Genomic DNA, 26,477 nt, shown 5'->3' on the forward strand with positions numbered 1-26,477 from the left:
TATGAACCTGCACTCCAAGATCTCTTAGTTCAGCAACACTGCCCAGGACCTTCCCATTAAGTGTAGAAGTCCGGCCCTGATTTGCTTTTCCAAAATGCATAACCTCACATTTATCAAAATTAAACTTCATCTGCCACTCCTCAGCCCATTTGATCGGAGTCTCATTGTACTCTGAAGTAACTTTACTGTCCACTGCACCTCAAATTTTGGTGTCTACTCTAAACTTACTAACCATAGCTCCTATATTCACATGGAAATCATTGATATAAATGACAAAAAGCAGTGGACCCAGCACCCAGCCTGACAGCATTTTGCTCACCACAGGCTTCCAGTCCTAAAAGCACCCTCCACCAAGACACTGACTGCTCAGCAAGGTTAGAGCTCATGGGATACAGGGAGAACTAGCCAATTGGGATCCAGAACTGGCTCAAAGGCAGAAGACAGAGGGTGGTGGTGGAGGGTTGTTTTTCAGACTGGAGGCCTGTGACCAGTGGAGTGCCACAAGGGTCGGTGCTGGATCCACTACTTTTCATCATTTATATGAATGACTTGGATGTGAACATAGCAGGCATAGTTAGTGAGATGAAACCAAAGTTGGAGGTGTAGTGGACAGTGAAAACAATTACCTCAGAGTACAACGGGATCTTGATCAGATGAGTGAATGGGCTGAGGAGTGGCATTTGGGGAAATCAAATCTTAGCAGGACTTATACACTTAATGGTAAGGTCCTGAGGAGTGTTACTGAACAAAGAGACCTTGGAGTGCGGGTTCATAGCTCCTTCAAAGTGTAGCCACAGGTAGATAGGATAGTGAAGGCGGCATATGGTTAGAACATTAAGTACAGGAGTTGGGAGGTCATGTTGTGGCTGTACAGGGCATTGGTGAGGCCACTATTGGAATATTGCGTACAAATCTGGTCTCCTTCCTATCGGAAGGATGTTGTGAAACTTGAAAGGGTTCAGAAAAGATTTACAAGAAAGTTACCAGGATTGGAGGATTTGAGCTCAGCTGGGGGTTGAATAGATTTTGAATAGACTGGGGCTATTTTCCCTGGAGCGTCGGAAGCTGAGAGGTGAGCTTATAGAGGTATTTAAAATCATGAGGGGCATGGATAGGATAAATAGACAAAGTCTCTTCCCTGGGGTGGTGGATCCCAGCACTAGAGGGCATAGGTTTAGGGTGAGAGGGGAAAGACTTTAAAAAGACTTGTGGGGCAACGTTTTCACAGAGGGTGGTACGTGTATGGAATGAGTTGCCAGAGGAAGTGGTGGAGGTTGGACGAATGCAACATTTATAAGGCATCTTGATGGGTATATGAATAGGAAGGATATGGGCCGGGTGCAGGCAGGTGGGACTACATTGCGTTGGGATATCTGGTCAGCATGTACTGGTTGGACCGAAGGGTCTCTGCTTGTGTGTTGTACATCTATGACTCTTTGATCTTCCAAACAATGTTGTATCCAAATAGCTAGTTCCGCCTGTATTCTATGGTGTTGAACTTGCTAACCAGTCTGTTATGTGGAACCTTGTGTCTTTCTCAAGTCCAAGTTAATGACTTCCATGCACAAAGCCATGCTGACTCTCCCTAATCTTTTCTTGCCTTTCCAATGACATGTAAATTCTGTCCCTGAGAATCCCTTCCAACAACTTGCCTGCCACTGACTTCAGGCTCACCGGTCTATAGTTCCCTGTCTTTTCCTTACTACCTTTCTCAAATAATGATTTGGAGATGCCAGTGTTGGACTGGGGTGTACAAAGTTAGAAATCACACAACACCAGGTTATAGTCCAAACGGTTTAATTGGAAGCACACTTCCAAATAAACCTGTTTGACTATAACCTGGTGTGTGATTTTTAACTTTCTCAAATAATGGCACCCATCTTCCAGCACCTTGTCTGTGGCAATTGATGATACAAATATCTCAGCGAGGGGCCCAGCAATCACTTCCCTGGCTTCCCACAAAGTTCTGGGATACACCTGCTCAGATTCCTGGGATTTATCCACCTTTCTGCTTTTTAAGACATCCAGTACCTCCTCCACTGTAATATGAACAATTGCCAAATTATCACTATTTATTTCTCCAAACTCTCTAGCTTCCATATCATTTTTCAGTAAAAACTGATGTGAAATACTTACAGAATCTCTCCCACCGCCTGCGGTTCCATAGACAGCCTTACTGATTTTTGAGGGTTGCTATTCTCTGCCTGGTTACTCTTTTGTCCAGCCATCCCTTTCCCTGGAAATAACCTCCCGCAAACAAATTTTGCAAGTTCTTACCTTGTGCCATCGAAATTGTCCAATTTAGAAGGCTACCTATTAGATCTGGTCTATTATTTTCTGTAACTATTTTAAAGCTAGTAGAATTATCAGAGAATCCAGACAGTGTGGAAGCGGGCCATTCAGCCCATCACATCCACACTGAACATCAGAGCCTTCTACCCTACCCCTATAACGTTGCAATTCCAATCAGCAATCCACCTGGCCAGCACATCCCTGAACACTATGGGCAATTCAGCCTGGATAACCCACCCATCCTACACATCTTTGGACTGTGGGAGGAAACCAGAGCAACCAGACGAAACCCAAGCAGACAACCACAACAAGGTGATCATCCCTTTCTTATTTCCCAATTCTATCCAAGTAACTTCACTGGAAATACTCCCAATATCCTCCCTGAGCACAACCATAAAGGTATCCCTAATCCAAAACGCCATTCTGCCTCCTCTCGTCCCCCTTTCTATCCTTCCCATTGCACCCTAGAACATTAAGCTGCCAGTCCTATCCATCACTGAGCCACGTTTCTGTAATATCCATGATATCCCAGTCCCATGTTCAAAACCATATCCTCAGCTCATCTGCCTTCCCTGACGGGCCTTTTGCACTGAAATAAATGCAGTGAAACTGCTCTGTCCCACCTCGTTCTGTGCCTTGCCCTTGCCTGCCTTGACTGTCTAACTTCTCAACTGTACCAGCCTCAGACATACCTCTTCTCTCACTATCTCTTTAGGTTTACCCCCCACTCCCTCACTGGTTTAATGCCTCCTGAGTAGCACTAGCAAATCTCCCTGCCTGGATATTAGACACCTTCCAATTCAGGTACAATCCATCCTTCTTATGCACGTCAATTCTACCCCAGCAGAGATTCCAATGATCCAAACATGGCAATCCTTCTCCCCTGCACCAGATCCTTAGCCACACATTCATCTGCTCTATCCTGCTGTTCCTACTCTCACTAGCATGCGGCACAATGAGTAATCCAGATATTACTATCCACGAAGACCTACTTTTTATCCTCCAGGATAATTTGCTATATTCTCTCGTCAGAACCTCATCCTTTCCTCTTCCGATGTCATTGGTACTGATGTATAATGAGCTCCCACTGATCATACTCCCTTTTGAGAATACTCTGCTCCCTCTCCGAGACATCCTTGTCCCTGACACCAGGGAGGTACCACCCATTCTGATGTCTCACTGTCAGCTGCAGAAACGGCAGTCTGTGCCCTATACCAGAGAATCCCCTATCACCATCGATCACCAGGAACCTCATATACCTCACATTACATTGGAGCCAGTCTCTGTACCCCAGTACCTTGCTTGTCAGTGCGATATGCCCCTGAGAGGGTGACCTCCGACGCTTTCCGAAACAGTGTACTTGTTTGAGATCAATCAGCCGGGCCCCATTGTGAGGTAAGTGGTGGGATCCTCTCTCTCTCTGCCCTGTGATGAGGTTCATCCTTCACAGTGAATGGGGCAGTATCACAGAGCACAGGGGCTGGGGGCTATTCAGCCCATTGGGACTGTACTCTCTCCGTCTGGAGATGCTGCAAATCTATCCCAACTCCCCTCTCACTTGCCCAAAGCCCACTAAGTCTTTCCTTAAAAGGTAAAATTATAAATCTGTTTGAGAACACCTGCTGAATCTGTGTCCAGCTGCCGTTCAGCCTATTCCAGGTGCGCAGAACTTACGGAGTGAAATAATGTTCCCATTTTCACTCTGCATTATTTGCCAGTTACCTGAAAGTAGTTACGAAAAATTGTGATCGTGCTAACAATTCCTCTCTCTCTGCAAATTAATTGTTTGGAAACAAATCTGCACCTGGTCCAAATCACTGCTTAATCGTCTCAGCTCCAAGGACAATTATCTGTGCTTCTGCTAGGTCTCCACAAAAGAGGAACGCATCTTAATTTATTAGTGTCATAGAGATGGACAGCACAGAAACAGTCCAATTCGTTCATGCCGACTCGGGATCCTAAACTACTGGAGTCCCATTTGCCAGCTATTGGGCCCTATCCCTCAAAACCCATCCCATTCACAGATGCCTTTCAAATGTTGTAATGGCATCAGTCTCCACTACTTCATCTGGCAGCTCATTCCACACACACACCACACTCAGCTTGAAAACGTTGCCCCTTCGATCCCTTTTAAATCTTTGCCCTCTCAACTTAAGCCCATGTGCTCTTGTTTAGGACCCACCTCACCTGGGGGGGAAAAGACCCCGGCTGTTCACCGTATCCATGCCCCTCATGATTTATAAATCTCCATAAAGTCCCCTCTGTCTTTGACTCTTCAGGGAAAATAGCCCCAGTCTCTCCCTGTAGCCCAAATCCTTCAACCCTGGCAATGTTTTTGCAAATCTTGTCTGACTCCTTTCAAATTTCATAACATCCTTCCCAGAACAGGGATATTCGAACTGAAAGCAGAATTCCTGAAATGGCTTAATCAATGTCCTGTGAAGCCACAATATGACTTCCCAGCTTCCGTATTCAATGCATTGACTAATAAATATAAGCATACCATACACCACCTTCACTAGTCTGCCTACCTGCGACTCTACTTTCAAGGAACAATGAACCTGAACTCCAAGATCTCTTTGTTCAGCAACACTCCCCAGGACTTTACCATTAAGTGCATAAGTCCTGTCCTGATTTGCCTTTCCAAAATACAACAGCTCACATATATCTAAATTGAACTCAGTCTGCCATTTTTCGTTCCAATGGCCCATCTGGACTAACTTTCTACACTGCCCACTACCCCTCCAATTTTGGTGCCTTCTGACCATATCTCATATATTCACATCCAAGTCATTTATTGAAGGCCCCAATATCCATTGCTGCAGCACACTGCTGCTCACAGGCCTCCAGTCCACAAAACAACCCTACATCACCACTCTCTGTCTCCTACCTTCAAGCCAGTTTTGTATCCAAATGGCTCATTCTCCCAGCATTCCATGTTATCTAACCTTGCTAACCAGTCTGCTTTGTGGAACCCTGTTCAATGCCCATGGAGACAACGTTCACAGGCTGCCTTCATCAATCATCTTTGTCACATCTTCAAGGAAAAAAAATACTCAAGTTAGTGAGACACGATTTTGCACAAACAAAGCCACTTTAACTCTCCCTAATCATTTCCAAATACACGTATATCCTGTCCCTCAGAATCCCTTCCAACAACCTTGCCTGCCACTGACTTCAGGCTCACTGTTCTCTTGTTCCATGGCCTCTCCTTACCACCTTTTAAAAAATAATGGCACCTCACCTGTCGCTATCAATGATACAAATATCTCAGGAGAGGCCCAACAATCTTAAAGGAGGACAGAGGGGGTTAGGGAGGATATTCCAGAGGTTTGTGTCCTTGGCAGCTCCAATCGTTGAGTGATGTAGGTGGGGGATAGCTGTCAACGGAGACAATTAATGGTTAATCGTGGGTAGTGTGTAATGGCAGGCAATGTGATAACAATGTGTGTGAGTTAAGGGTTGGAGGGATGGGGTTCAAGGGCAGTGGTGTCGGAAGTGGAGGAGATACACTGGAGGGCATTGGGGTTGACCACATGAGAGGGGAAATTGCAGTCCTTGAAATATGGTCCATTTGGTATGTTCTGGAGTGTTCTGCCAGCTTCACTAGAACACTGCACCTAAGCATGAGACAGATGTTGGCCAGGGAACACGCTCGTGTGTTAAAGTGGCAGGCAACCGGGAGCTCAGGGTCTTTTTTGGCCTGAGAGGGAGCATAGATTGATCCAAATTGCACTTCATTTCTTTGTAGGAATTGTCAGATTTAGTCCCAATCACCCACTTCATAATGTTAACCTGTAAACTCCTTATGGACTCAAATCCTAGCACCTTTTCAGGTGGAATGTTCCAGATTCTGATAACTCTGTTCATTGAGAAAAATGATCCCTTTTAAATCTTTTCCCTCTCATCTTAAGCCTGTGTCCTCTAGTTCTGAACCCACAGAACCCGGGAAAAAGTCCCTGACTGCTCACCTTATCCAGGTCCATCATGATTTTATAAACATTTATAAGGTCACCTCTCAGTCTCTAACTCTCCAGGAAAAATAGTCCCAGCCTATTCAGCATTTCCCAATAGCTCAACCCGTCCAACCCTGGCAAAGTCCTTGCAAACCTTTTCTGAAACCTTTGAAGTTTCACAACATCATTCCGAGAACAGGGAGATTGGAACTGAAAACAGAATCCCAGAAGAGCATTCATCAATGTCCTGTACAACCACAATATGACGACACAACAGCTGCATTCAATGCATTGACCAATAACGGGGAGTGTACCAAACACTGCATTCACGACCCCGCCTACCTGTGACTCGACTTTCAAGGAACTATGAACCTGGACTCCAAGGTCTCTTTATTCAGCAACACTCCCCAGGACTTTACCATTAAGTGTACAGGTCCTGCCCTGACTTGCCTTTCCGAAATCCAACAGCTCACATTTGTCTAAATTGAACTCCATCTGCCATTCCTTGCGCCATTGACCCATCTGATCAAGATCCTGTTGTATTCTGAACTAACCTTCTTCACTGTCCGCTACACCTCCAATTTTGGTGCCTTCTGTAAACCTACTGACCATACCTTACACATTCACATCCAAGTCAATTATTTAAGGACCCAATATCGATCCTTGTAGCACACTGCTGCCCACAGGCCTCCAGTCCGCAAAGCAACCCTCCATCACCACCCTCTGTCTCCTACCTTCAAGTCAGTTTTGTATCCAAATGGCTTGCTCTCCCTGCATTTGATGTTATCTAACCCTGCTAACCAGTCTGCTTTGTGGAACCTTGTTGAATGTCCACATAAACAACATTCACCGCCAGGCTTCATCAATTTTCTTTGTCACTTCAAAACATTCAGTTAAGCTAGTGAGACACAATTATGCATGTACAAAGCCACATTGACTCTCCCTAATCATTCCTTACCTTTCCTAATAGATGGATATCTTGTCCCTCAGAATCCCTTCCAACAACTTGCCTGCCACTGACTTCAGGCTCACTGTTCTCTTGTTCCATGGCCTCTCCTTACCACCTTTTTAAAATAAGGGCACCTCACCTGTCGCTATCAACGATACAAATACCTCAGGAGAGGCCCAACAATCACTTCTAGATTTCCAGAAAGTTCTGGGATACACCTGATCAGGTCCCAGGACATTATCAACCTTGATGCCATTTAAGACACCCAGTACCACCTCCTCTGTAACATGGACACTTTTCAAGGTATCTCTGTTTATTTCTCCAAACTCTCGAGTTTCTATATCCTTCTCCAGTAAAAAATGATATGAAATATTTGCATATCTTTCCCATTCCCTGTGGTTTCATAGACAGCCTTGTTGATCTTTAAGGGGTCCTATTCTCTGGTCCAGTTAAACTTTTGTCTGTGATATATTTGTTTAATCTCTTTGGATTCTACTTAAACCAGTGCCTGAAGCTATTTCATGTCTTCTTTTTGCTCTCCTGATTTCCCTCAAGTATAAAAGTGTGATCCTGTGCTCCCAATTCCTCTGCCTCTGCAATATCTGCTCCCAGGAGGAGCAATTCCACCCCAGGACATCCCAGAAAGGCCTCCTACTTCAAGGACCACAATTTCCCTCTCACTTGATCAACAATGCCCTCCAATGCATACCCTCCACTTCCCACACCTCCACCTTTATCCCACCACTTCAACCACAATAAGATTATAACCTTGCAGTCTTCACCTTCCACCCCACTAATCTCCAGATACAGTGCATTAACCTCTGTTATTTCTGCTACCTAAAGTCGGATCCCACCACCACAGACATATTTTCCTCTCCACCCCTATCTGCGTTGCACGGAGACCATTCCCTCGGCAACACCCTTGTTAGGCCCACACCCTCCCACCAACCCACGCTCCACACCCTTGACCCTCCCTTGCCGCCACGGGATATGTAAAACATGCGGCCACACCTCCCGCTGACCTCTGTCCAAAGGATCTTTTCACATCAGGCAGAGATTTCTCCGCACATCCCAAAACCTCATCTACTCCATCTGGACACTATGGGAAATTTAACATGGTTCATCCAACTAACCTACACATCTTTGGACTGTGGGAGCAAACTGGAACACCCGAAGGAAACCCTCACAGACACTGGGGAGAACGTGCCAACTCCAACACAGAGTCGCCAGAGGCTGGAATCAAACCCAGGTCCCTGGTGCTGAGGAAGCAGCGCTAACCACTGAGCCACAATACTGTGGGATCTTTGGTGATGATGTGCTGCCCCACTGATACCTCGGTCACTCACCCTGCCTCATTTCCTAAGAGGCAGCGATGACGGAGTGAAATTATCGCTAGACAATTAATCCAGAGATCCAGATAACGTTCTGGAGACCTGGGTTTGAACTCCATCACAGCAGATTTTGGAACGTGAATTCAATAAATATCTGGAAAATTAATTTTGTGACGACAATGAATCCATTGTCAATTGTTGGGAAATCCCATCTGGTTCACTCATGATCTTTAGGAAAGGAAAATGCCATCCTTACCTGGTCTGATCTGCATGCGACTCCAGTCCTATAGCAACGTGGTTGATTCTTAACTGCCCTCTGGTTAAACGAAGCAATAAATGCTGGCCGAGCCAGTGACAGCCTCATCCTGTGAATGAACAAAGAAAACAGGTCAGGTTTTGTTCCTTCTCTAGTAGGTACATCCTACAAACTGAATCTGAAACGTTCTCGTACACACTGAACAAATACCTTTCCATCCAAACCCTTCACACTACAGCACTCCAAGCCTATGTTGGTAAAGTTAAAACCCCTTATCATTGCATCCATATTATTCTTACAGATAACTGAGGTCTCCTGGTAAAATTGTGTCTCAATTCCCCGCCGACTATTGGGAAAGAGTCTATAATACAATCCCAGTCAGACGGTCATCCCTTTCTTATTTCTCAGTACCACCCAAGTAACTTGCCTGGATGTACTCCCAGGAATATCCTCCCGAAGCCCAGCTGTAATGTTATCCCTAATCAAAGACGCCACTCCCCCTGTACTGTTGCCCCCTTGCTATCGCATCTACACCCTGGAACATTAAGCTGCTAGTCCTATCCATCCCTGAGTGATCCCTCTGTAATTGCTGTAATATCCCAGTTCCATGTTCAAAACCATACCCTGAGCCCACCTGCCTGACCTGTCAGGCCTCTTGCACTGAAATAAATGCAGTGTAACTGGTCCGTCCCACTTTATTCTGTGGCTTGCTCTTGCCTGCCTTGACAGTCTAATCTGAACAGTACCAGACTCGGACATACCTCTTTTCTCACTATCTCTTTAGGTTTACCCCAACTCCCTCACTGGTTTAATGCCTCCCGAGTGGAACTAGCAAATCTCCCTGCTCATCAGGACCCCATGCTTTCCCCTTCCTATGCCATTGGTACCAATGTACAATGTCCTCCCACTGGCTATTCTCCCCTTTGAGAATATTCTGCACCCTCTCCGAGGCATCCTTGACCCTAGCATCAGGGAGGCACCACCCCATTCTGATGTCTCACTGTCAGCTGCAGAAATGGCAGACTGTGCCCCTGACTAGAGAGTCCCCTATCACCATCGTTTGCGTGGAACTGGATATACCTTACATTATGTTAGAGCCAGTCTCAGTTGCAGTAACTTGGCAGTCAGTGCTATATTCCCCTGAAAGTCTATTACCCCCTACATTTTCCAAAACAGTACACTTGTTTGAGCTGGGGATAACCACTGGATATTCCTGTAGTACCGACCTACCCCTCCTAGTTTTCCTGGCGGTAACCCATCTACCTGACTATATCTGCAGTATCCTGCAATCCTGAGACTGCCACCTATCACACCCCCTGACCCCTGTCAATTCCTCACTGCCTTTAATCACTCCTTCACCAATCCATGTGATCTGATAGGATTTGCAAACATACTTCCTGCAGACACAATCATCAGGATGATTGAAACTCTCCCTAATCTCCCCCATCCGACAGGAACAGCACACCACTCTACAACAGGCCACATCTCCGCCTTAACAATCTACAGATCAAGACAAAGGCACAGTCTTACTGCTCGAAAAATACTGCCCGAGAATAACTTAATGCTTATGCTTTATATTTTAAACATTTAAACAACAGACCGAAAGACATAAAAAAGAAACCCTCACCTTTCTCACTATTAATATAATAAAACCGTCTAAAATTGATGTTTCAAGAGACTGAAACTCACTGAGCTGATCCGGCTGTGAGCTCAGAGAGCGAGGTCTCTCTGAGGGCAGCTGCGAAATGTCACTGTTTGTTTCTCTTTTCTCCAAGCTGCATTTCCGAGCGGTTTATACCTTCACAACCAGTCAGCTGGGAGAGGTCACTGCTCGGTTTTATTCACAGGAGGTTGCCTTTGCTGTCCAGACCAGTATTTATTGACCACCTTTATGTGTCTTGGAGAAAGTGGTGGTGAACGGCCTCCCTGAAATGTTGCAGTCCATGGACACCACAGTGATGTTTGGACAACAATCCCCCACTAGACCCACATCCCTCTCTGTCTCTGTAATCCCCCTCCGGCTTCAGAAATTGCATGTGTGTAATTTTACCTCAAATTGTACACGGAGAATGATGGAGCTTTTTTAAAAAATAATATATTGCTAAAAAGGGAGGCAATGGCCAGATGATACTTCTTGCTAGACGAGTAAAATGAGCAATCTTCCGAGGATTACGGTTAGATGGTAGCATCATGGCTGATGGTGGCATCAGATATCAATAAAATCTCGAATGAAAAGGCTAGTGATGACCATGAAACTATTATCGACTGTTAGGAAAAAACCCATCTGGTTCACTAATGCCCTTTAGGGAAGGAAACTGTCATCCTCACCCGGTCTGGCCAACATGTGACTCCAGACCCACAGCAATGTGGTTAACGACCAACTGCCCTCAGGGTAAACATCCACATCTGAGTGAATAAACAATTTATATTTAAATCGCAGAGGAAAGCTTTTTTAAAAACAAAATTGTGTTTTCAAACTTTAAAAAAAATCACCTTGGTCAGATGGCACTATAGACGCTGCAATAATCAGGGAGAACATAAGGAACAAATATACAGAGAGATCTCCGGTATACAGTCACAACAATAAGGTTATAGTAGTAGGTGATTACGATAGTGTGAAAGGTTTGGTTGGTAAAGAATGTGTTAAATGAGTTCAAGAAATGTTCTTTATCAATATTTAAATGTTCCTATCAGGAAGCAAGCAACACCTGACCTTTTCTTGTCTGATCAGACAGGGCAAGTGACGGAAGTGATTGGACGGGAACAGTTTGGGTGAGAGGTAATTGTGGGCACCATGGAGAAATAGTTGTATAATCGATAACTACAGGTGAGCTGCCTGATGACTGGAGAGTGGCTAATGTTGTACCTTTGTTAAAGAAGGGATATAAGGAGCAGCCTAGGAACTGTAGACCTCAGTGGTGGGTAAGCCGCTGGAGGCGATTCAGAAGGATAGGATTTGCATGTATTTGGAGAGTTAAGGAATGATTAGGGACACTCAACATGGTTACTTAACAGGGTGTCTCACAGACTTGATTGAGATTTTTAAGGTAGTCACCAAGAAGATCGATGAGGGCAGAGTGGCAGACATTGTTTATTTGGACTTTAGTAAAGCCTTTAAAAAGGTTGTGCAGGGGAGACAAAGTTGTAAAGTTCGATCCCATGGGATTCAGCAAGAGCTTGCCAACTGGATACAAAATTAGCTTAACAATAGGAGACAGTAATAGTGGAGGGTTGTTTTTCACACTGGAGGCCCGTGACCAGCAGTGTTCTCCAGGAATCGGTGCTGAGTCCATTTTTGTTTGTCATGTGTGTAGATGGTTTGAATTAGAATATACAAGGCATGGTTTGTTTGTGCGTGACATCAAAAACTGTTAAGGTAGACAGTAACAAAAGGTTATCCACGAATACAGAGGGATCCTGATCAATTGGGTGAATGGGCTGAAATGTGGCAGATGGAATTTAATTTGAATAAATGTAAGATATTATATTTTAATAAAACAAACATCTCCTTTAGCCTCATTAATTAATTACACTAATTAAAAATAAGGCCTTGAGTAGTGATGTGGAACAAAGAGACCGAGGGGTTCAGGTCTTTGCAGTTTGTGTCACATGTAGACAGGGTGGTTAAGTGGGTGTTTAGCACGCTTACCTTCATTGCTCAGACCTTTAGGTATAGGAGTTGGGACACTGTCATGAGGTTATACATGATGTTGGTGAAGCCTCTTCACTGTGTTCAGTTCTTGTCCCCCTATTAGAGGAAGGATGTTATTAAATTGGAGAAGGTTTGGAAGATGTTTCCCAGGATGTTGCCATGAATGGAGGGATTGTTTTAGAAGGAGAGGATGGATAGGCTGGGATGTCTGTCACTGGAGAGCAGGAGGTTGAGGGGTGACCTTATTAGAGGTTTATAAAATCATGGAGTGTGTAGATAAGATGAATGGCTGCATGGGAGGGGGATTCAAGACACCGGTGCATACAGTTTGAGAAGAGGTGACAAAGATTTTAAAAAGACATGAGCTTTTCTATTTTTGCACTTATGGGTTGAACTTCCAGAGGAAGTGGTAGCTATGAATACAATTACAATACTTAAAAGATATTTGGATAAGTTCATAAATAGGAAATATTTGGAGGGATATATGCCAAGCAGAGGCAGGTGTGATTAGTTTAGGTGGAATTATAGTCGACATGGATTGGTTAGACCACAGGGTCCATTTCCATGATATATACCTTTCAAACTCTAACTCTCGGTGTCTTCGTGTTCACAACTCTCCCTATCACTGTCACCTCATGAAGCTTCACAACTCTTCCTTATCTCTGCTATCATAAGCATCTCTGTAACATCCTCCAATCACACAATCCTCCCTATCTCTGTAATCTCGATCCCCACAAATCTCTCTGCTAAGTGGCTTTCTGTAACTCCAGCCTTGAGGATAGCCCATTTTTAACTCAGATTCCTGCACCCTGAGCTCCAGCATTTCCTACTAAACCTCTCTGCTCATTTGCCTCCCCAAAACATTAACCAATCATCTATCATCTATTCTAATATCAAAAAGGTATGAGATGATCGCAGCGGGTCTGTGTGCTTGATGACCAATATGGAGAAGATGGGGGCATTGTGTTCAACAGTTTTATACCAGAGACTCTGACCCCATTTTATTCCGTGTTTCTCAGTGATTCCCTCTTTTTGAAGCAGACATGAGTGAGAAGCAGTGGAGAGTGTAAATGATACATCGTCTGCATAGTGAGAGGATTCCACCACCACTGGCTGTTTACCCTCCAGCTCCACAATGTCCAATAACCTATCCATGCTATCGCGGATCCTGGCACCAGGGAGGTAACATACTATCCTGGATTCATGCCTGTGGCCACAGAAGTGCCTGTCTGTACCCCTGACTATTGAATCCCCGTTACTCTCTTTCCTCCGTTCGGTGCAGAATCCGAAGCGGGATACAGTATCTGTTTGATAATGGGATGATCACTGGGAACTCCTGCATTTCCTTCCTGAGCCTTTTACTTGATCTGATAGTCATCCATTCCCTTTCCTAACTCACTGAACGTGCTGTCCATAACATCCTCAGTATTGCAGATGCTCCACAGTGAGTCCACTCACAGCTTCAGATCTGAAAAGCAGTTTCCCAGTAACTGCAGATGGGCACACTTCCTGCACATATTGTCGCCAGGGACACTGGAAGCATCCCTTATTTCCCACATTGTACAAGAGGAGAACACCGCGGATCTGAGGTCTCCTGTAACAATGTCTCTCTAGATTCAGCTAGTTCTCCCATCGCGAGAACTTAAATGAGCTAGCAACCTTTCTTCACTTCAAGCATGTCCATTATAATCTAAAGCCCCGACCGTTACTTAAGCTGACATGTTATACTTTAAAACCTGTTACAAAATATTCAGCAGGTATCTCATAAAAATTGGCTATTCCCATTGGGGCCATGTGAATTTCTGAATGGCCTGAACTAAACCTGAGTTTCAGCATCACCTTCTCCCTGTCCCACCTCACTGTTTTCACCCAATTCCAAAACACACTCGCTGAGCCAAGCAGCACTCTCAGTGCAGCCCTGTCATTTTCAGTTGTCAGAATCTGGAACATTCCACCTGAAAAGATGCTGGAATTTTAGTTCATAAGGAATTTGAGTCCATAAGGAATTTTAGTGGGTAGTTTGTAGAGAACTGAAAATAAGGAGTTTACAGGTTAACATTACGAAGTGGGTGATTGGGGACTAAATCTGACAGTTCCTGCAAAGAGATGAGGTGCAATTTGGATAAATCTGTGCTCCCTCTCAGGGCAATATCTCCTTCCTCAGCTGCAGGGCCCAGAACAGAGCACACACCCAAAGGGTGATCCAGCCACAAATTTGTCCATCTCTCTGATTTTTGCTTGACAAAAGTATTGAAGATATTTTCTCACAGACAGAACAGACAAACCTTTCTGTTTCCACAGTTAAATGCCAATTATATTCAGGTCCTGATGTCTCTGCTGACTGTAAAAACCTGTTTCTGAGATCCCAGTCTCAATTAATATCCCATAAAATGAATTCACACAACAAAACTCACAGTCAGTGCAGGATGAATAGTAAAGACAAATATTTATTTTGCACCTAACCTACACGTCTCTGAAAACTATGGGCAATTTAGCTCCCAGTGCAATGGCAAAGGAGATAGGGGTTAAAGAGTGAATAATAGGTGGGGACAGAGCCCAAAGGAACATTTGGAAAGAAAAGGACTGGATAGCGATCTGGCTGGGAGAGTGCATAGCTGTTAATGGAGGGAACAGGAAGCGGTGTCTGGCAGCATCTCAGTGGATGGGATGGAAATGGTGGCTGATGTACGTTCTGCCGCAAAAAAGACCCTGAGCTTCCAGTTGCCTGCCACTTCAACACACGAGCCTGTTCCCTGGCCAACATCCCTGTCTCACACTTACTGCAATGTTCCAGTGAAGCTTGATACAAACTGGCAGAACACTCCAGAACATACCAAATGGCTCCGTATTTCAATTACAGCAATTTCCCCTCCCATGTGGTCAACAATACCCTCCACCATATCTCCTCTACTTCCCACACCTCCGCCCTTGATCCCAACTCCTTCAACTGCAACAAGGATAGAATCCCCTAAGTCCTCACATTCCACCCAGGTACAACACATCATCCTCCACCATTTCCACCACCTACAATCAGACCCCATCAGAGATATATTTCCCTCCCCAGTCCTTTCAGCATTCCTCAGAGACCATTCTCTCTGTGACTACCTTGTTAGATCCACGCTCCCCACCAACCCATCCTCTACTCCCAGCACCTTCGCTCGCCATTGCAAGAGGTGGAAAACCTGTGGCCACACCTTCCCCTCACCTCCATCCAAGACACCAAAGGATCCTTCCACATTCAGCAGAGATAGTTCTTACATTCAAACACCTCACCTATTGAGTCCTTTGCTCTCGATGTGGTCTCCTCTACAGTGGGGAGACAGGACGCCAACTTGCGGAATATTTCAGGGAACATTTCTGGGACACATGTACCAACCAACCCCACTGCTGACAACTTCAACGGCCCCTCCCACTCCGCCAAGGACATGCAGATTCTGGACTGCCTCCATCGCCAAATCGAGCCATCCGAAGCCTGGAGGAATAACACCGCATCGTCCGCCTTGGGACCCTTCAACCACACAGCATCAATGTTTCCTCATCTCCCCTCACCCCACCTTATCCTAGCTCCAACCCTCCAACTCGGCACTGGCCTCTTGAACTGACCTACCTGTCCATCTTCCTTCCCCATTATCCACTCCACCCTCTCACCATTACCTCCCATCTGCATCTACCTATTGCCTTCCTAGCTCCCTTCCCCCCCAACCCTACACACCCCCTCCTATTTATTTCTCAGCACTCTTTCCCAGACCGCACATTCCTGATGAAGGGCATATACCTAAAACGTCGATTCTCCAGCTACTTGGATGTTGCCTGACCTGCTGTGCGTTTCCAGTGCCACATGCTAACGAAGCTGGAAGAACAAAACCTCATCACCCACTCGGGGACCCTTCAGCCCTTTGGCCTCAATATCAAATTCAATAATTTTAGATGCTGAACTCTCCCACGTCCAAGCGTCCTAGCCCCCTATCCCACACACCAGGCCTTGTTATTACATAGCCTGCTATTACACACTATCTGTGATTAGCCACTAACAGTCCCCATAAACAGCTATTCACTCTCCCCCAGCCAGATCGATATACACTCCTTTGTCCAATTTCTCCTCTCTCTCTCTTTGGGCTCTATTCCCAATCATTTACTCTTTAACCTATACCTTCTGCATATAAACCAACATTTCTTCCGCAGTCACATCAGTTCTGAGGAAGGTTCATAGGATCAGAAATGTTAACTCTGACTTGTCTTCACAGATGCTGCCAGACCTGCTGAGCTTTTCCAGCACTTTCTGGTTGTTGTTTATCATTTCCATCATCCACAATTTTTTCTGGTTTTTATTTAGCGGGAGCTTGTAATTCATGTCATGCAGCCTACACCCTGTGTTTATAAACCGCCCCAGTACCCACAAACTCCATTTTTCTCCCAGTCTATGCCACTCCCATCACACTCACTGAGTCCCCCCCCCCAGTGACACTGCGCCTGCACAGCTCATGGTCACGGGTTGGCCTGCTGGCCACACCCCTCATTCACTTCCATTGGCTGGAGGATCACGCCAACTCTCCTATTGGTCTGCAGCTGCTGTCAATCACCTGGGCCCCTTGTGTCATGTTGGTGGGATCCTCCCATAAGTGTTGGAGGCTGAAGGGTGACCTCATTGAGTTTTATAAAACCATGAGGGGCATGAATGGGATAAATAGACAGGTCCAGAACGAGAGGGCATAGGTTTAAGTTGACAGGGAAAATATTTAAAAGGGACCTAAGGGGCAAATTCTGTCAATCAGAGGATGCTACATGCATGGAATTTTCGGTCAGGACAAGTGGTGGAGCCTGGTACAATTACACCATTTGAAACGCATCTGAATGGGTATATGAATAGGAAGGATATAGAGGGATATATGCCAAGTGCTGGCAAATAGGACTTGATTAGGTTAAGACATCTGGTCAGCATGGACGCGTTTGACCGAAGGGTCTGTTTCTGTGCAGTACATCTCTATGGCTCGATGGCTCTGCCCTGTGATGAGCTTCATCATTCACAGTGAATGGGGCAGTAACACAGAGCATAGGGGCTGGGGGCTATTCAGCCCATCTGGGCTGTACTCTCTCCCTCTGCAGATGCTGCAAATCTGTCCCAACTCCCCTCCCATCTGTCCATAGCCCTCCAAATCTTTCCTTAAAAAGTTGAATTCCAAATTTGTTTTGACAGTAACTGTTGAATCTGCATTCAGCTGTTGTTCAAACTGTTCCAGATGCTCAGAACTGACTCAGTAAAATAATCTTCTCATTTTTACCTTGCATTATTTGCCAGTTACATGAATGCAGTTACTAAAAATTGTGACAAACTTTCTACTTTCCCTCTCTGTCAACTAAATATCCTGGAGACAAATCTGCTCCTGGTCGAAATCACGACAAGGGGAGGTTGAATAGGCTGGGGCTGTTTTCCCTGGAGTGTCGGAGGCTGAGGGGTGACCTCACAGAGGTACATAAAATCATGAGCGGCATGGATAGGATAAATAAGATAAATAGATAAAGTCTCCTCCCTGGAGTGGGGGCTTCCAGAACTAGAGGGCATAGGTTTAGGGTGGGAGGGGAAAGATATAAAAGAGCCCTGAGGGGCAACGTTTACACGCAGAGGGTGGTACGTGTATGGAATGAGTTTCCAGAGGAAATGGTGGAGGCTAGTACAATTGCAACATTTAAAAGGCATCTAGATACGTATATGAATAGGAAAGATTTGGAGGGATATGGGCCGGGTCCTGGAAGGTGGGATAGATTGGGCTGGAATATCTGGTTGGCATGGATGGGTTGGACCGAAGGGTCTGTTCCTGTGCTGTATATCTCTGTGATTAATGACCTTTCAGCCATTTTTTTAATCCAAATAGCTAGTTCTCCCCGTATTCTATGATGTTGAACTTGCTAACCAGTCTGTTGTTATGTGGAACATTGTGTCTTCCTGAAGTCCATATTAACGATGTCCATGCACAAAGCCATGCTGATTCTCCCCAATTATTTGCCTTTCCAATTACATGCAAATCCTGTCCCTTAGAATCCCTTCCAACAACTTGCCTGCCACTGACTTCAGGCTCACCGGTCTATAGTTCTCTGGCTTTTCCTTACCACCTTTCTCAAATAATGGCACACATCTTCCAGCACCTCACCTGTGGTTATTGATGACACAAATATCTCAGGGAGGGGCCCAACAATCACTTCCCTAGCTTCCCACAAATTTCTGGGATACATCTGATCAGGTCCCAGGGATTTATCCACCTTTATCCATTTTAAGACATTCAGAGTATCCTCCTCTGTAACATGGACACTTGCCAAGTTATCGCTATTTATTTGTGCAAATTCTCTAGCTTCCATATCGTTTTTCAGTAAAAACCAATGTGTAATATTCATATAGAATCTTTCCAACCTCCTGCGGTTCCATAGTCAGTCTTGTTGATCTTTGAGGATCCCTATTCTCTGCCTGATCACTCTTTGTCCTTAGTGTATTTCTAGAATCTCTTTGGATTCTCCTTAAACCTATTTCCCAAAGCCATCGCTTGTCCCCTTTTTGCCCTCCTGGTTTCCCTCAAGTATTCTCCTACTGTCTCTATACTCCTCCAGGGATCCACTAAAACCCAGCTGTCTGTACCCGCCATATCCCTCCTTCATTTTCTTGACCAGAGCCTCAATTTCTCTCGACAGGCAGCATTCTCTACGCCTCCCAGCCTTGCCCTTAACAGGAACATACTGTCTGTGTACTCTCATTGTCTCATTTTTACAGGTCTATGGAGGCAATGGCAGATGTGGACAGAGAATCAATCATTCTCAGTAAAGAGGAAGTGTTGGGAAAGGTAACAGCCTAAAGGTAAAAGGGGTGCCTGGCCGTGATGGAATGCATCCCAGGGGCGAAAAGAGATGGCCAGGAAAATAGCAAATGTGTTCATGATAATTCGCGAAAATTTGCTGGACTCTGGGACGTATCTGACAGATTGGAAAGCTGCAAATGTGATGCCACTATTTTTAAAAAAAAACACCCATTAGTTTAACTTCTGTAGTGGAGAAAATGCTTGAACCTCTCAAGGAAGTAGTAGCGAGTTATCTGGGTAGAAACTATCCCATTGAGCAGACACAGCATGGATTCATGAAAGGCAGCTCATGTTTAATGGATTTACTTGAACTATTTGAGGACATCACAAATGCGTTGGACAAGGGGGACCCAGTGGATGTGGTGTATCTGAATTTCCAGAAAGTAATCGACAAGTTGCCACATGAAAGGCTGCTGTATAAGATAAAGGCTGCACGGCGTTACGGGTAATGTATTAGCATGGATACAGGATGGGTTAACCAACAAAAAGTAAAGAATGGGGATAAATGGGCGTTTGGATTAGTGCTGGCACTACAACTGTTTACAATTTACACAAATGTTTTGGAGTTGAGGACCAAGTGTACGGTGTCAGAGTTCACATTTGATACAAAGATGAGGTAGAGTAATGTGTGCAGAGGCCACCGTAAGTCTGCACAGGGATACAGATAGGTTGAGTGAGTGGGTAAGGATCTGGCAGATGGAGGACAATGTTGGGAAATGTGGGGTCATCCATTTTGGTCGAACTAACAGCAAACTGGATGATAAAATGGTGAAAACTTGCAGCATGCTGCTGTGCAGAGGGAGCTGGGTGTCCTTGTGCATGAATCACAGGAATTGGTTTGCAGGTGCAGCAGGTAATTAAGGCAGTGAACGGAATATTGTGCTTCCTTGCTAGAGGGATGGTTATGCTGCAGCTGTACAGGCCACACCTGGAGTACTGGGTACAGGTTTGATCTCCTTACTTCAGCAAGGATGTACTAGCACTGGAGGGGGTGCAGAGGAGGGTCACTAGTTTGGGCCTGGAGTTGAGAGGGTTGGTGTATGTGGAGAGATTGAGAAAACTGATTCTATACTCATTGTAATTTAGAAGAATGGGAGGTTGGATGGGGAAAAAAAACAAAATTATGAAGGGAGTAAGTAAGATAGAAGCAGGGAGTTTATTTTCACCAGGGATGGGTGAAACTAGAGAACACAGCGTCAAAATAAGGTGGAGCAGATTTAGGACTGAGTTCAGGAGTAACTTCTTCAGTTAAAGGGTTGTGAATCTGTGGAATTCCCTGCTGAGTGAAGCAGCTGAGCTATCAACTTTATTTGCCTTTAAGGCAAAAGGTAGATTTGTGAACAAGAAAGGAATTAAGGGTTATGGTGAGAGCAGGAATGTGGAGCTGAGGCCATGAAAAGATCAGCCCTGATCTTATTGAATGGCAGAGCAGGTTTGAGGGGTCAGATGAAGGTTTTTGCCTTGTGCCATCAAAATTGACCCTTGAAAAGTTAAGTTTCTAAATTGGACAATCTGGTCTATTATTTTCTGTAACTATTTTAAAACTAATAGAATTATCAGAGAATCCCAGAATCCCAACAGTGTGGAATGAGACCATTCGGCCCATCACATCGATACTGACGCTCAGAGTCTCCTAACCTCCCCCTGTAACGTTGCATTTTCCAGGGCCACCCAACCTACACATCCCTGAGCACTACGGGCAATTCAGCCTGGATAATCCAATCTACCCTGCACATCTTTGGACTGTGGGAGGAAACCAGAGAACCCGGATGAAATCCACGCAGACAACCCCAATAAGGTGATCATCTCTTTCTTATTTCCCAGTTCCACCCAAATAACTTCACTGGGTGGACTCCCATGAATATCCTCCCTAAGCACAAACATAATGCTATCCCTAATCAAAAACACTACTCCCCCTCCTCTCTTGGCCCCGTTTCTATTCTTCCTATAGCATCTATACTCTGAAACATTAAGCTGCCAATCCTATCCATCCCTGAGCCACGTTTCTGTAATACCCATGATATCCCAGTGCCATGTTCAAAACCATACCCTAAGCCCATCTGCCTTCCCTGTCAGGCCTCTTGCATTGAAATAAATGCAGTGTAACTGCTCAGTCTGACCTCATTCTCTGCTTTGCCCTTGCCTGCCTTGACTATTTGACCTCAGAACTGTACCAGCCTCAGACATACCTCTTTTCTCACTATCTATTTGCAATCACACCCACTCCCTCACTGGTTTAATGCCTCCTGAGTAGCATTAACAAATCTCCCTGCCCAGATATTAGACACCTTCCAAATCAGGTACAATCCATCCTTCTTATGCAGGTCAACTCTACTCCAGAGGAGATCACAATGATGCAAAAATGTGAATCATTTTCCCCTGCACCAGCTCCTTCCAGCACCTCCTCCTCCTCTGTAATATGGACATTTTTCAAGATGTCACCATTTATTTCACCACATTCTATATCTCCCATGTACTTCTTCACAGTAAACACTGATGCAAAGTACTTGTTTCCCTATCTCGCCCATCGCCTGAAGCCCCACACAAAGACTGCCTTGCTGATCTCTATTTTCTCCTAGTTAGCCTTTTGTTCTTAATGTATTTACAAAAGCCCTTTGGATTATCCTTAACCCTATTCGCCAAAGCTATCTCACGTCCCCTTTTTATCTCCTGATTTCCCTCTTAATTATACTCCTGCTGCCTTTATACTTGAAAATGTTTTGGATTGGAATAAATGCAAAATATTACATCTTGATAAAACAAACCAGGGTAGGACTGACACTCAATAAAAGTAGGACCTTGAGTAGTGATATGGGACCAAAGAGACAGAGGGCTTCACGTCTTTGAAGTTTGTGTCACATGTAGACAGGGTGGTTAAGAAGGTGCTTAGCACACTTACCGTCATTGTTCAGACCTTTGAATACAGGAGTTGGGACGTTATGTTGAGGATGTACAGGATGTTGGAGAGGCCTTTTCTGGAATACTCTGTCCAGTTCTGGTTGTGCTGTTATAGGAAGGATATTATTAAATTGGAGCAGGTTCAGAAGAGATTTACCAGCATGTTGCCATGAATGGAGGGATTGTGTTCTAAGGAGAGGCTGGATAGGCTGGGAATGTTTTCCACTGCAGTGCATGAGGTTGAGGGGTGACCTTATTAGAGGTTTATAAAATCAGAAAAAGAGTGCAGATAAGGTGAATAGCCGGGGGAGAGGGGGATTCAAAACTTGGGTGCATTCATTTTGAGAAGAAATGAGAAAGGTTTGAGAAAAGACATAAGGGTTTTAAAAAAAAACATACGTGTGGAATGAATTTCCAGAGGAATGAATACAATTACAATATTTAAAATACATTCAGATAAGTACATAAATAGGAAATATTTGGATGGATGTGGACCAAGCGGAGGCACGTACACTTAGTTCAGTTTGGAATTATGGTTGGCATGGACTGGTTGCACCACAGGGCCTGTTTCCTTGCTGTATAACATTATGACTCTAATCCTCACTAACTCTAAATTCCTCCATCCTCAACTCTCCTGATCACTGTCACCTCATCCAGCCTCACAACTCTTCCTTATTTATATAATTCCTCACCAGCCACAGAACGCTCCCTATCTCATGTCCTCCAGTTTCTCAGATCTCTGCTACATGTGCCTTTCTTTAGTTCCAGCCTTGAGGATGCCCTCATTCACTCCGATTGGTTGGAAGACAAACTGGTACGACCTGGTCCTCTAGTACTGCCCTCTGCCCCCTATTGGCCTGAGCTGACATCAATCACACGAGACCCATTGTGAGGTGAGTGGTGGGATCCTCCCTCTCTCTGCCCTGGAATGAGCTTCATCATTCACAGTGAATGGGGCAGTATCTCAGAGCACAGGGGCTGGGGGCTATTCAGCCCATTGGGACTGCACTCTCTCCCTCTGGAGATGCTGCACATCTGTCCCAATTCCCTTCCCATTTGCCCATAGCCCCCCAAATCTTCCCCTAAAAAGTAAAATTCCAAATCTGTTTATGAATAACTGCTGAGTCTGTGTCCAGCTGCCAATCAGACAGTTCCAGATGCTCAGACTTTACTGAATAAAATAATGTTCACATGTTCACATATTATTTGCCAATTACCTGAAAATAGTTACTAAAATTGTGGCATTGTTCACAATTCCCTTCTCTCTGCAAATTAAATATCCAAGACACAAATTTGCAACTGGTCAAACTCACTGCTTAACCGTCTCAGCTCCAAGGACAATTATCTGTGCTTCTGCTAGCTCTCCACAAAAGAGGAACACATCTTATTTTCATTTATTCGTGTCATAGAGATGAACAGCACAGAATCAGACCTTTGGTCCAATTTGTCCATGCCAACTAGGAATCCTAATCTAATGGAATCCTATTCCCAGCTATTGATCCGTATCCCTCGAAACCCTTCCTATTCATGTACCCAATCAGATGCCTTTCAAATGTTGTAATTGTATCAGCCTCCACTACTTCATCTGGCAGCTCATCCAATACACACACCACACACAGCTTGAAAACTTTGCTTCTCAGATCCCTTTTAAATCTTTGCTCTCTTGACTTAAGCCCATGTGATCTTGTTTTGGAACCACCTAACCTGGGGGGGAAAGACCCTGGCTGTTCACCTTATCCATGCCCCTCATGATTTTACAAATCTACATGAAGTCACCTCTCAATCTTTGACTCTCCAGGGAAATTACCACCAGCCTCTCCGTAGCCCAAATCCTCCAACCCTGGCAAAGTCTTTGTCAATCTTGTCTGAACTCTTTCAAGATTCAGAACATCCTTCCCAGAACAGGGGATTTTGAACTTAAAACAGAATTCCTGAAATGGCTTAATCAATATCCTGTCCAGCCACAATATGATGTCCCAGCTTCTGTATTCAATGCATCGACCAATAAATATAAGTATACCAAACACCACCTTCACTAGTCCGCCTATCTGCGACTCTACTTGCAACGAACAATGAATCTGAACTCCATGGTCTCTTTGTTCAGCAACACTCCGAAGGACTTTACCATTAAGTGTATAAATCCTGCCCTGATTTGCCTTTCCAAAATGCAGCACCTCGCATTTGTCTAAATTGAACTCCGTCTGCCATTCTTTGCTCCAATGGCCCATCTGATCAAGATCCTGTTGTAATCTGAACTAACCTTCTTCGCTGTCCACTACACCTCCAATTTTGGTGTCTTCTGTAAACCCACTGACTATATCTCATATATTCACATCCAAGTCATTTATTTGAGGACCGAATATCCATTCCTGCAGCACACTGCTGCTCACACGCCTCCAGTCCGCAAAGCAACCCTCCATCACCACCCTCTGCCTCCTACCTTCAAGCCAGTTTTGTATTCAAATGGCTAGTTCTCCCAACATTCCATGTTATCTAACCTTGCTAACCAGTCTGCTTTGTGGAACATCGTTCAGTGTCCATACAGACAGCGTCCACAGTCTGTCTTCATCAATCATCTTTGTCACATCTTCAAAAAAACTCAATCAAGTTAGAAAGAGAGAATTACTCACACAAAGTCATGTTGACTATCCTTAATCTTTCCTGGTCTTTTCAAATACATGTAAATCCTATCCCTCAGAATCCCTTCCAATAACTTGCCTACCACTGACTTCAGGCTGCCTGTTCTGTTGTTCCCTGGCCTTTCCTTACCACCTTTTTAAAATAACGACACCTGTCTTCCAGCACCTCACCTGTCACAAACGATGATATAAATACCTCAGGGAGGGGCACTGCTTTCCTAGCTTTCCACAAATTTCTGGGATACACCTGATCAGGACCCAGAGATTTATCCACTGGATGCCATTTAAGACATCCAGTACCACCTCCTCTGTAACATGGACACTTTTCAAGTTATCACTGTTGTTAACTATCAAGTTCTCCAAACTCTCCAGAAAAGAATAGCATAGTATCTCTCCCACCTCCTGTTGTTCCACAGATGGCCTTCTTGGTCTTTAAGAAGTTGTATTCTTTGTCTGTTTTTTCTTTTATCCTTGATATATTTGTAGAATCGCTTTGGATTCTACTTAAACCATTTCCTAGAGATATTTCATGTTCCCTTTTTGCTCATCTGATTTCCCTTGAGTATATTCCTGTAAAAACATGAACCTGTACTCCCAATTCCTCCGCCTCTGCCATATCTGCTTCCAGGAGAAGCAATTCCACTCCAGGACATCCCAGAAAGGATTCCTATTTCAAGGACTGCATTTCCCTCTCACGTGATCAAAAATTCCCTCCAATGCATATCCTCCACTTCCCGTACCTCCACCTTCCCCCCACCCCTCCAACCACAATAAGAATATAATCCACCGGTCCTCACCTGCCACCCCACGAATCTCCAGATACAGCGCATTAACCTCTGCAATTTCCGCTACCTACAGTCAGACCCCACCACCAGGCATATATTTCCCTCCCCAGCCCTTTCTATGTTCCACAGAGACCATGGGATATTTGGTGCTGATGTGCTGCCCCACTGATACCTCAGTCACTCACCCTGCCCAATGGTCTAGTGATACTATCACTAGATGGATAATCCAGACACCCAGATAACGTTCTGGGTCCCAGGGTTTGGATCCCGTCACAGCAGACAGTGGAATGTGAATTCAATAAAAATTTGGAAGTAAGAATCTATTAAAGACCATGAATCCATTGTTGATTGTTGCAAAGAAAAACCCATGAAATTCACTAATATCCTTCAGGGAAGGAATCTGCCATCCTTACCTGGTCTGACCTACATGTGACTCCAGACCCACAGCAACGTGGTTGAATCTTAACTGCCCTTGAGGCCCAGCCAGTGACACCCTCATCCTGTGAATGAATTAAAAAAGGTCAAGTCTTGTATACAATCATACTATTCTTACAGATAAGTGATCTGTTAGTAAATTTGCTTCTCAATTCCCGGCTGACTATTTATTTCTCAGTTCCACCTGCACAACTTGCCTGGATGTACTTCCAGGAATATCCTCCTGAAGCCCAGCCATAATGTTATCCCTCATCAAAACCACTTCACCCCCCTGCTCTGTTGCCCCCTTTCTATCCTTGCTATAGCATCTATACCTTGGAACATTAAGCTGCTGGTCCTAACCATTCCTAAGTCATACCTCTGTAATTGCTGTAATGTCCCAATGCCATGTTCAAAACCATACCCTGAGCTCCTCTGCCTGACCTATCGGGCCTCCTGCATT

General features: G+C 44.8%; 1 long non-coding RNA gene across 9 annotated transcripts in view; it reads right to left on the reverse strand.

Annotated features, from left to right (window-relative positions):
• The window catches only part of LOC148138575 (uncharacterized), a 52,602-nt gene that overhangs the window by 18,509 nt on the left and 7,616 nt on the right, over nt 1-26,477 (reverse strand). For 3 of the 9 annotated variants that reach the window (XR_015753910.1, XR_015753904.1, XR_015753908.1), the window contains 3 exons: nt 26,014-26,100; nt 22,178-22,282; nt 8,785-8,893 (listed from right to left, as the gene is read on the reverse strand). The exons of 1 other annotated variant lie outside the window; for it this stretch is intronic. This is a non-coding gene — a long non-coding RNA (uncharacterized LOC148138575). The remainder of the gene's footprint in view (nt 1-8,784; nt 8,894-22,177; nt 22,283-26,013; nt 26,101-26,477) is intronic. 5 more of the 9 variants (XR_015753903.1, XR_015753907.1, XR_015753905.1 and 2 more) reach the window with 5 other exon arrangements.

This window comes from Chiloscyllium plagiosum, unplaced genomic scaffold, assembly GCF_037043375.1.
Source record: "Chiloscyllium plagiosum isolate Xiang-an unplaced genomic scaffold, Cpla_swu_hap1 HiC_scaffold_40, whole genome shotgun sequence".
NCBI lineage: Eukaryota > Metazoa > Chordata > Chondrichthyes > Orectolobiformes > Hemiscylliidae > Chiloscyllium > Chiloscyllium plagiosum.